The sequence below is a fragment of the Solanum pennellii genome, chromosome 1 (genome assembly GCF_001406875.1).
Source record: "Solanum pennellii chromosome 1, SPENNV200".
NCBI lineage: Eukaryota > Viridiplantae > Streptophyta > Magnoliopsida > Solanales > Solanaceae > Solanum > Solanum pennellii.
The window spans coordinates 86,016,112-86,028,375 of NC_028637.1; positions in this window are offsets into that span (position 1 = coordinate 86,016,112).

Consider the following 12,264-nt stretch of genomic DNA (forward strand, 5'->3'; position numbering starts at 1 on the left):
GGAAGGATCGTGAGCCAGGAAGCAATAAAGCTACCACACAGGCCATTCAAGGTGGTTCAACAAGTTTTGGAAATCGTAAAAAGGAAAGAGGAAGTTATTTCACTGGCATCAGGCTTAAGGGGAGCTCAGAGAAAGTCTAATTGTCCTTACACATCAGTTCAGGGACAACTTAGCTATTATAACATTACTACCCTTATGCCCCTCAACATCCAGTATCTCCATCTCCGTACACGGTCTTAAATGCTCAGTCATATGTGCATCCTCCCAATCGCCCATATTTTCGAGCCCCATCTCAAGGAAACTTTCGCCCGCAACGGCCACCCTATCAGGTCCCTTATAACTCTCCTCTTATGCAGAATTATGTTCAAGATCAAGCAAAGAATAAGAAATTCACTCCATTGGGAGAGTCGTACTCCAACTTGTTTCAAAAGTTAAGAAAGATAGGAGCGATTGAGTGTATCCCGCCACATCTTCTGAATCCAAATGCTCCAGGTTTCCAAGCCAATGAAAGATGTGAATACCATTCAAGAGCCCCAGGACACAACACTAATAATTGTTGGATCTTGAATGGAGCAATAGAGAAGCTGATCGAGCATGGAGTTGTTGTTGTGATAGATGATCAAAACACTCCCAATGTGACCAATAACTCACTTCCAGCTCAAAACAATTCTAAACTTTTCATTGACTTGTCTTCTTCTCCGATCTTCCTAAACAACTTTCCCATTTTGCTGAGGAGTTTGTTCTCTTGATCATCACAAACCATACCCACTAAGATGTTTTGAGCTGGAAGTGAGTTATTGGTCACATTGGGAGTGTTTTGATCATCTGTCACAACAACAACTCCATGCTCGATCAGCTTCTCTATTGCTCCCTTCAATGTCCAACAATTATTAGTGTTGTGTCCTGAGGCTCCTAAATGGTATTCACATCTTTCATTGGCTTGGAAACCTGGAGCATTTGGATTCAGACGATGTGGTGGGATACACTCAATCGCTCTTATCTTTCTTAACTTTTGAAACAAGTTGGAGTACGACTCTCCCAATGGAGTGAATTTCTTTTTTTGTGCTTGATCTTGAGCATAATTCTGAATAAGAGGAGAGTTGTAAGGGACCTGATAGGGTTGCCGTTGCGGGCGAAAGTATCCTTAAGATGGGGCCCAAAAATTTGGGCGATTAGGATGATGCACATATGAATGAGCATTTAAGACCGTGTACGGAGATGAAGATACTGGATATTGAGGGGCATAAGGGTAGTAATGTTGTAATAGCTAAGTAGTCCATGAACTGATGTGTAAGGACAATTAGACTTTCTCTAAGCTCCCATTGACCTTGATACCAGTGAAATAACTTCCTCTTTCCTTTTACGATTTCCAAAACCCGTTGAACCAGCCTGGATGGCTTGTGTGGTAGCTTTGATTGCTTCCTGGCTCGCAAACCTTCCTTTTTTTAGACCACTTTCGACCATTTCCCATATTTTGATTGCTGTGTGAAACGGTCTTCCCATTGCGGATGTGAGGTGGTGAAAGTAGACAAGATCTTGTGTCTCTATGAAGATATCAACCAATTCTTGCTCATTAATGGGGGCTTGACTCGGGCTGCTTGTTCCCTCCATTTGATAGCATATTCTATGAAGCTTTCACTTGGTTTTTTTTCTTGTATTGGAGAGTGTATTATGATCTGGCATAATGTCGACATTGTACTGAAATTGTCTAACAAAATCTTGAGCCATATCATCCCATATGTGCCAGTGAGATATCTCTTGGTTTATAAACCATTCTGAGGCAACACCAGTCATGCTCTCACAAAATAAGCCATGAGCGATTCTTCTTTAACCCCTGCATCCCGAAGTTGATTACAGTATCTCTTAAGGTGGGCTATGGGATCATCGTGTCCATTATACTTATCAAACTTAGGGGTTTTAAACCTAGGTGGCAGGTGTACACTTGGGAACATACACAAGTCTTTGAATGCGACACTTTTGTGCCCTCCTAACCCTTGCATGCTCTTTATGTGTTGCTCAATACTTTTCATTTTTTCAACATTTCTTCTTGATCTAAGCTTGGAGTGGGCCTCTCAACATCAATGGGTGAGCCGAATTGAAAAGAGTTAGGGCCCCCAAATGCTATCCCAGGAGTATAGTACTGCTCCGGATGAGTGGTGAACTGTCCCTCTTGAGCTGCTCTTTGCATCACAGTCGGTTGTGTGAGTGTATAGACCGGTGCAACTGTTGTGACAGTGGGAGTATTCCTGAATGGCATGCCTTGAGGACGTGTTGTTGATGGCCCGGCCCCATAGTAATCAAATGGGCCATACCCTGGAGGGAAGAAAGGTTCTGATATTGGGACCTGAGAAGATGAAAATCGGATACTAGGGATCTCACGAAAAACTGAATAGACGTTGGTGGTTCTTGTCCATTGGCCCAGGCTTGCCACAACAGTGCCATAATATGTCTCAACGTCTGATTTTCTTCAAAAGTGACTGTTTCTCATGTTGTTGAATTAATTGGAGTATCTGCTGGATTCACCATAGTTTCAGCATTGGTTGTCATTGAAGCTCTTACCTTAGACCTGGTAAAGTACAGGTGCTCTGCCAGTTTACCACAGACCAACCAACGAAAGCTAACTAGAGTTGATGTGAAATGAACAAACTTTTCAGGGGTTAGGCAATTTTATAAATCAATCAGACACTTATTAATCACATAGTAACATGGGTTTAGAAGACCATTGTTTCATCCCATCTTTGTTTTGCTTACTGTCCTTTTCTTGGAAAAGAAAAGTTTTGAAAAAAAATTCTGATCGGACCCTTTGGAGGTTGCCTATGTATCATGTTATTGCATGAATCAAATCATTACGTAGTTCAAAGATTTAGACAACTCAAAAAGATTAATTTGGAATTCATTTGCCAAAACATCAAGAAAACAACGAAATTAAAAGGTTTAAACACAACCCGGCTCAACATAATATCCTTAAACACAAATTTTAAACTGAAAACTAAGTCTTTCAACAAACAAAATGAAATGAACAAAAAAACAACTAAAAATTCTCTTCAATCTTCATCACTTTCGTGGGGCTTTCTTTTCCTCCAATGGTCTCATACAAATTCAGCAACACCTTCGGCAGATGGGGAAAAATGGTCCTTGCTTGCTCAGCCACTTCTTGATCATTCATACGACGTTGATTTTTAATAACATAGGAGGTTTGCTCTGCCTGTTGATGAACTTGAAGTCTAGCCCTTCCCATGTTTTGATGACAGTCATTTAACAAAGCCTGATGATCACCAAGATTATTCCTTAGGAGGGCCTCTCGCCCTTCTGCTGCTTCAAGTTGATGGCGAAGTGTTGCTCTCTCGATGATCAGTTGTCTTTGCCCCTCTTCGTTATCAACATAATGACTGATTTTTCTCTTACATTCGTCTAAGTGATGCATCCAGCACAATCTTTCTTTCTCATATTTTTCCTTATGCCGCTTAAGTTCTCCCTTTTGATAGTGCCGACCTCTTCAAATTCCACTAAGTCCCTTTTCAATCGAGAGATCTCAAAACTCTGCTCCTTTTTTTTATGTACTTCTTGCCGTGCAATGGTTGCTTTGGCCTTCTTCAACTCTTTTTCAAATGTCTTATAATAAGTTGATCTCTTCTTTTTCTGCTGGATCCTTCGGGAGTGTCACCAAATGTCATTGGATCACGAAACCACGATAGGTACCCAGGAACCACTTTTTCTTTATCTTTATCCACAACCATTTCACTTAGCTCAGAAATAATACTCCCGTACCAAATTTTCATAATATCATCGCTAATAAAAGCAAAACCTGGTGGAGTGTCATATGCAAACCTACTCATATCATCATTGGGTGGGATTTCTTGAACTCTTGCTAGTTGACGCATAACCCGAAGTGAGGCATATGGTTGAACAACTCTAATACCAATCAACACAAAAAATGAGATACCACTAGACATGCAAATGATATCCTTAGCTGGGAACCAATAATAATTTCACACTATTTCATCAGATGTGATCACTAAAAGTTTTTCTTCACGCGCTATGATTCCTTTTGAAAAATCAATTTTGGCTTCCCTTTCCTTATGGGAGGAAACATAGTTGCACCAATCTGGAGTAAACCTACGCGCACGATCATGGTGATAAAGGTATTCCAAAAACTTTATCTGGAGCAAAATTTTACAGCCTTTAAAGTACATTTCCCCACTTAAACATTTAGTCAATGCACGAAATATATTTGCCAGGATCATAGGAATAATAGTTGGACTTTCCATTGTGATCAACGCCTCACTACACTAGCCAGACGAATGTTAATATGCTTGTCCCTTTTGGAGAAAATAATGAGCCCCAAAAATGCGACCATAAAACCAAAACATCCATTTGCCTTCCATGCCTCTTCACCTCTTTGGTTACTCAACTGATTTCGATAGTTCTTGAATTCATCCATTTGGCCGTATCTCTGGTATAGAAAGTGCAATGAGACCCACCCATTTTTCAAACTCTTTTTCTCTATTTGATTAATCTTGAGTAGTTCTAGGAATTTTTTGGCATCAACATGTTTAAGAATTATGGGTCTTTTATTGCATAGATCAACACCTCGAACACTAGACCCCTTCCCATGAAGCCAACAATTTTTTCCAAAGTTGGTGTCATCTCACAGTCAGAAAAATGAAATACATTATTTTTGGGATCCCAAAATGGAATCAATGCCTCAACCGCATCCCTTTTAAAGTCAATCTCCATAAGATGCACTAAATGCTCAAGTGCTCCTTTACTCTTTTTTTCTCATGACTTTTCATGTTTGTCCACCATTGCCATAAATCTTTTGGTATAGTATCTACGATCATGAACTCTGGAGTTCCTTCGCTTCTAGGCCTTTTTAAACCTTGTTCTTTTATCGATGGTGTCATTTGTACCTTTAAATAGAATCCAATAAAGGTTTTTATGACAATCTCTAACAGAGTGAAGAAAGAAAAGTAAAAGAAAAGAGTTTTTTTTAAAAAAAATAATAAAACACCAATTTTTACAAAACCGAATCCGAGAAGAGATGCCTATGTATCTATTTTAAGTGAGAATTAGGTGTGCGTAGTTCATAAAAGAAAAACTTGTCTTGGAAAGACTACCCCTTTTATTTTGACCTTTTTTTAAAAAAATAAAAAATTCAACTCACAAAGCTATTATGAAGATGGTCAACAATGTCAAAGCCTTCTGAACAACTATTTTTACATAACATATAAAATGAACATTTTGGTCTAGCATGGATACATATCTTAAATTTTGCTAGGTCAAATGCACATGATGAAAGAAAAAAAATAGCATAACTGAGACATTTTATCTAGGTTAATCATTTATTAAGGTGTCTAGACTGGCTTACTCGAGCGGACAACTCGAGTCGGGGAGGGTAAGCGTACCGGTAGCAGAGTTATTCCGGCTTAACTGGTGGTCCAACCCTAACATGTGTGACAACCTAGAATCAGGAGCGTAACCGCACACTGACTCATCCTAAACAGAAGTCCCGTAGAGCGTATCCGCACACACAGTGTATAACAAAATTACAGAAACTCAGAGGGTGTGCGAGAGAAAATACTTTATATACAATATAATATCAAAACAATCAATTGCTGAAATAACACAATTAGCATCCAAACATAAAATTTATCCAAATAAACAAAATAGCCAAAAAAAAGTAAATGTACAAAACTTGAATTCTAAATGAAGTGGTCCCCACCGGAGTCGCCAGATCTGTCACACCTCTTTTACTTTTTACAATTGTTGAAGATATGACTGTTTTTAATTTTTTTTTTTTTTTTACAATTTTATTGTTGAAGATAGTTCTCAGTTTAAAATTAAAAAAAAAAACTTTTTTTGGTTTTGGTCTAAAAAAATAAAGATTGGGTAAGGAATTCTATTGACCGGAGGGAAGGTATGAGGCACCCCCCGAGTCCCGTGGTTCTAGCACGGTCGCTTTATTAACTTATATTTGGCTAAAATAATTTATTTATTTATGTTGGATAAAAGGGGAAAATTGTATTAGTTACTATTTTTTAAAAAAAAATTGATTGGCCTAAGAGCGTAACCGCACACAAGACCGTTCTTTTTAGAAAAGAATACACACCAAGGATCGTAACCGAACACATGATGGTATTTGAAGTTTTATTATATTTTTTAAAGAAAAAAAAATACAATAATTGATTACTCAATTTTTTTTTTAAAAAAAACAATGATAAAAATGAATAAAAGAAAATGGTGCAACATATAGACCAAGAAATAATTAGTATTTATTTATTTATTATTATTAAAAATCTTCTAGCATTTATATTTATTGTTTTACCAAAAGAAAAAAAATAGACAATTAAGTTTTACTACTAGACAATGACAACAAAAGACGAAAAACAAAAAAAAACTTTTACAAAATTACAATTAAACACTCTATTAAACTAATGATGTACTAGTTTTAATTTCTTTATTTTTATATTGATAAAAAATTAAGAAATAACCAATTTGATAAAAAAAAATTTATATAAAATGACTACCTTGACTTATTTGATAGAAGATTGCAAAATAGCAAATTTTCTAATTGTTAGATTATTAAGTCAAATTTGTATATTTACATTAACAATCAATTCAAATATTTATTTAAGAGAATTTTATTTTATTTTCATTTTTTTGTTGAAAAAAAAGACCATATTTACATATTTTTTATTTTTTATTTTTTTGCAGAAACAACCAAATTTACATTTTTCTTTTGTTGAAATAATGACCAGATTAAACCCTTTTGCAAAAATGACTTGTTTTACATTTTTTATTTGTATTTTTTTCTTAAGTTCGTTTTTCAAAAAGAAAGTTATCAAAAACCTAAAAAAATTGCGATTGTTATATTTTATTTACTTTTTATTTTACTTACTAAAGATAACATTTAAACTAAATATGATTGATAATATATATGTACATCATAATAAACACAATAATATGAGAAACACTATAGAATAAACTAATAAAAATATACAAACTAAGTAACATAAGGATAAACATAATCATACGAGAATCATAATAAACTTAGCAAAAAAATCAATAATTTTTCAAAAAAAAAAGAAGAACATAAACATTTATTCAAGATTACATTGAAATGTAAAAAGAAATACCTAGAGTTGATGACAAGCAAATAATAGAAGCAAATTCAATTGAATTCCCAAGAAACCCATGAGAAATATCTTCCTTTTTTTTTAAGAAGAAGAAAATTTTTAAAGTTTTTTTTTTCTTCTTGCAGTTTTCTTTCTATTTTTTTTTCTATTTTTTTAAAATGGAAAAACGAAGGGGGTTTAAATAGGTGTTCAACATTAAACCTTCAACTTTTCTTGAAAACTTAAGAGCCAATGCATGCATTGGACTCTTTGTTTTCCCAAGGTGTCACCCAAGATGGCCAATGATTTTTTTTTATTTTTTTAAGCAAAATCACATTAATTGAATGATTCATTTGCCTTTTTAGATGACCCATTTACTTTATTCATTAATTGAATATAGTTATATGGGTCATGAGAAAATAATAGGCCCAAATGTCATTTAGATGAGCTATTTCTTTTATTCATTGTTTGACTAATAGTTAATGAGTCATCTGAAAATAAAAGGCTCAAATGTTATGTAGATGACCCATTTATTTTATTCATTGTTTGAATAATAGCTAATGGGCCATCTGAAAAAATCTAAAATAGGCTCAAATGTTGACCCATTTCATCAAGACCCAAAGAAATTGATCAACTAACACAAAATCTAAACATCTAAACAATTTTAAAGATCAAACACAACAAAATAATGAAGAAAAAGAAAGTAAAAAATAAAATAAAAAACAATAAACATAAAACGAAATAAAAATAAATAAATAAATAAATAATAATAATACTTCAAGCAACAACATCAACATGATAAATTTAAAGAACATTAATAACACAAATTCAACATCAAATGACTTATATGGTCAAATGAAAAAAGATAATGATGAATTTGGATAAAGATTGAGAGGGGGGGAGGGGATATTGACATAACTTTCGGGTAAATGAAGGTCGCCGGAAAACTTTGCCGGAAATTTTTTTCATGGATTTTGAACTTAAAATTTATATCAAATGATATCCCTTGAAGAGCTCTACACATTTATATAAAGAGTTTGGGATGGGATTGACCGGAACTTTATAAATCTAAAAAAAAAAAGTAAAATTCATATTTGGTTTTCCTTAGATCTACGGAGTTTGGCTATAGATATGGATGAAAGGTTTGTAGATTTAGGTATAGGAGGTGAAAGGAAAAGATGATAAAATTGTAAAGATTTTTCCGATCAAAAAGGTGGTGGCCACCGGGCGGTGGTGGCGGCAGCGGTGGCTGGCCGGCGGCATGGTAGTAAGGGGAAGAAGAAAAATAAAAAAACTAAAATAAAAAAAATGCTATTTTTTTGGAGTTTTGTATTTTTGTTTGGGTCCAATAATAGCCCTTGGATCAAAATATTATGAATGGCTGATATCCAATCTTGACAATTTCTATTGACCGGGTCAAAATCAATTGGGCCATCAGAATTGAGCTAAATCAGCCAATTTAAATAAAATTGGGTCTTTGAGCCAATAAAATAATAAAAATAAATACTCAAAATACAAATAAAAATAGAATTCCTTACTAAATTATTATAGGAGTAAAATAAACACGTCAAAAATTAGGTGTTCATCATGACTCTATTTGGGTTGTTATTGATAGGCTGACCAAGTCTGCCCACTTCATTCCGGTTCGGATGAAGTATACGGCAGAAAAGTTAGCCGAACTATATATCAGTCAGATTGTGCGACTACACAGAGTTTCTGAATCTATCATAACAGATCGAGGTACACTATTTACTTCTCACTTCTGAAAGGCATTACAGCATGGTCTGGGTACACAGTTAGATAGGAGTACAACCTTTGGACGATTTAGGTGTAGGAAGATATGCTCCGAGCGTGTGTGATCAATTTTGGATATAGATGGAATCGACATTTATCCCTAGTGGAGTTTGCCTATAATAACAGTTATCACTCTAGTATCCCGATGGTCCCATTTGAGGCGTTGTATGAAAGACAGTGTAGGTCTCCGATTGGTTGCTTTGATTCGGCGGAGATGGACTCTTTGGATATAAACTTTCTTAGAGATGCTATGGAGCAAGTCTGTATGTTTTAGTATAGATTATTGACAGCTCAAAGTCGACAAAAGAGTTATGCAGACCGAAGAGTTAGAGCCTCTGTGTTTATGAAGGGTGATCATTTTGGCTCCGAGTATCACCCATGAAGTGTGTGATGAGGTTCGGAAAGAAGGGCAAGCTTAGCCCTAGATTTATTGGGCCTTTTGAGATTTTGAGCCGAGTGGGAGAGGTGGCTTATAAGTTGGCCTTGCCACCTAGTTTGTTGGCAGTTCATCCTGTTTTCCACGTCTCTATGCTTCGGACGTATATTCCGAATGAATCTCATGTGATTTCACTCGATTTTGTGGAGCTGAGTCCAGACTTGACATATGAGGATGAGCCTATAGCTATATTGGATAGGCAAGTTTGAAAGCTTAGGACCAACGAGCTTGTTTCAGTGAAGGTGCAGTGGAAGCACCGTTCACTAGGGGAAGCAACTTGGGAGACAGGGTCTGACATGCGTGCCAAGTATCCTCAACTTTTCGAAGCTCCGGGTACTTTCTTTTACTTTATGTTTGAGGAAGAACATGATTTTTAGTGGTGGATAATGTAATGACCCGGAAGTCTTTTTTTATTTGAAAATTTAAATTATTTGTGTAACCGAGTTATTTAATTGAAGAATAATTGTAGATAATTGAATTAATCCATAGTTACTGGGCTAAAGTGTCCATTTGTTTGAAACTCTATACTATTAGGGTCAGGTACTGAAAGAATAAGTTAGTGGATTTAAACAGTTTTAATAAATTATTAATTTAGAAAAGAGAAAGAGAGTGTGCGGCGTCGATCACGAGTGCAGGTATGTGCTTTTGATAAATGGAAATTTTGGATGGATTACCTNTATATATATATATATATATAGATGAATGTTAGTATATGATGGGTAGAAAGAAAAAGAAGACTTAATTACCTATTTTAGAATTATTAGTTTTTTTTTATAACTATGTGGTTGTTGTTAAAAGAAAAATTAATCATGGGTAATGATTGTTTGGGAATATGAACCAATGTAAATGAAAAATATTGTAGATTATTATTATTATTCTTTTTGTTGATTTCTAATTGCCACATTATTAAATTGGAAATTTAATGATTTGTTTATTATTAATGTTATGTGTATTGTTGTATAATTGGGAAAAGAAAAAAAATAATAATAAATGTTGGTCATAAATAAATTGAAAGGAAATAGGCTGCTGCGTGGGTCCCTGGAAATTTTTGTTGATTGATGTGCATGTATGAATAGCAATTAGGAAATTAGGAAGAGTAGATCCGGTGGGTGCAAATGAATTTTTTGGGATTTTGATGTTGTGTTAGTTTCGTGAGTAATTAGTTATTTGGTAAAATTTTTATTATTATCACATTATGAGTAAAGTTTGGATATGTAGAATAGGTGATCAAATATTATATCTATTGACTCATACAAATTCGAATTATGATATTGAAAAAAAAATGAGACAACCATAAGCTTGAAACTTAGGAACCTGGTTATAAATTTGGGTGAATTTTTAAGGTTAAAATTAACACATAAAAATGTGAGTGTTGTTAATTCTGAAACCTTATTATGAATATATACTTGAATAGATTCCATTGGTTTGGAAGCTCAACGGAAAAGGAAGGCTCAAGTCCAAGAGTAATTATTCAATTGACTAAGGCAAGTGGATTTCTAAACTCTTGTTAAGCGTATGAAATTCGTGTATTTCCTTGTGTGGTGTTGAGAATGATTTGGAGACTTGTTGCTTATTTGTTGGTGTTATATTCCTTGTTGCAAATTCTGCTTTGTTATCAAAATGGCTATCTCCTCATTTTTATTTGAGCATGTAATTCACACTGCATCTGAAACATGGTTGTGATAAGAGGATGTACCATTTCGAGGGTCGTATCGCGATGGATTTTATATTTAGAGGGACGTATCGCGCGCCACGATGGTTACTATTATCGAGGATTGTGTCGTGCACCGCGACAGATGCATGGACATATATGTCCCCCATGGGTCTCAGACTGAGAGACAGTGGGTGTGTATCGTTAGGGAAGACATGCATCACTATACTTGACATTGCATCTCATGGCATTACACATTTTTATTGTTGATGAACTTGAATACGTGTTTTGCTAATCTTGTTAGTGTTTCTGTGTGATAATTGTGACTGTTGAACATTGATTTGTTATTGAGAATATGTAAACTAATAGAGTGTGGTTATTGAGTTGTGTGTTTGGTAACTGTGAGTTGTTTGTAGTGTGGAGGTTCAGATAGGGTGTAAGGAGTACCCGTATTTTGTTCCCTTAACTTATGCTTAGAGGTTTGCTTGTTGGGTACCGCATGGTTTGGTATTCACCCCTTGCTTCTACAAATTTTTGTAAGTTACGAGCCCGAATTTTCGTGATACCTTCCATTCTTTTCATTTTCGAGACATCTTGTGGAGGATTGTGAGGTAGTTCTTTATCATCTCAAAGAACTTTCCTACTCCAGTTTATGACTTTGTTTTTACTTGAAAGACAACTTCATGTTAGACTCGTATTTTCTTTCAATTTTAGTATTTACATTAGAGGGTTGTGCACGTGATTACCAGGTCTTGGGAATTGAACTAAGTTGAATTGTTTCCGTATCAGTAATCGTTATCAGACTTTTATTTTATTTCTACATTTTATCGAAATTATTGGTTTAGGCTGACTTATCTTGGTGGGATAAGACGAGTGTCATTACGCCTATTTTTGGGTCGTGACAGAATAGATAACCAATCTTGGTCCGTTGATTTGGCGCATGGCATGTGTGATCAAACAATCCACGTGAACTATAGTTGCATCGTAAGAATTAAACTAAACGTTCATATTTATTATTTTCATATTTTTAGTTCTAGTTGTAATTCTTTAATGACATGCCATGCCAACTAGGTGAGTATATTTACGATTAAGATCCGAGTGAAGTAATTTGATGACGTCGTTCAATACATGAATAACAATTATTAATTTGGAGAAAAATTATTATAAATAGTTATTAACTAGGTAAGTGTATAATTTATATTAAAAAATACATACATATATATATATATATACACTACATTGATTTTGCATAAAATTTAAACTTGAGG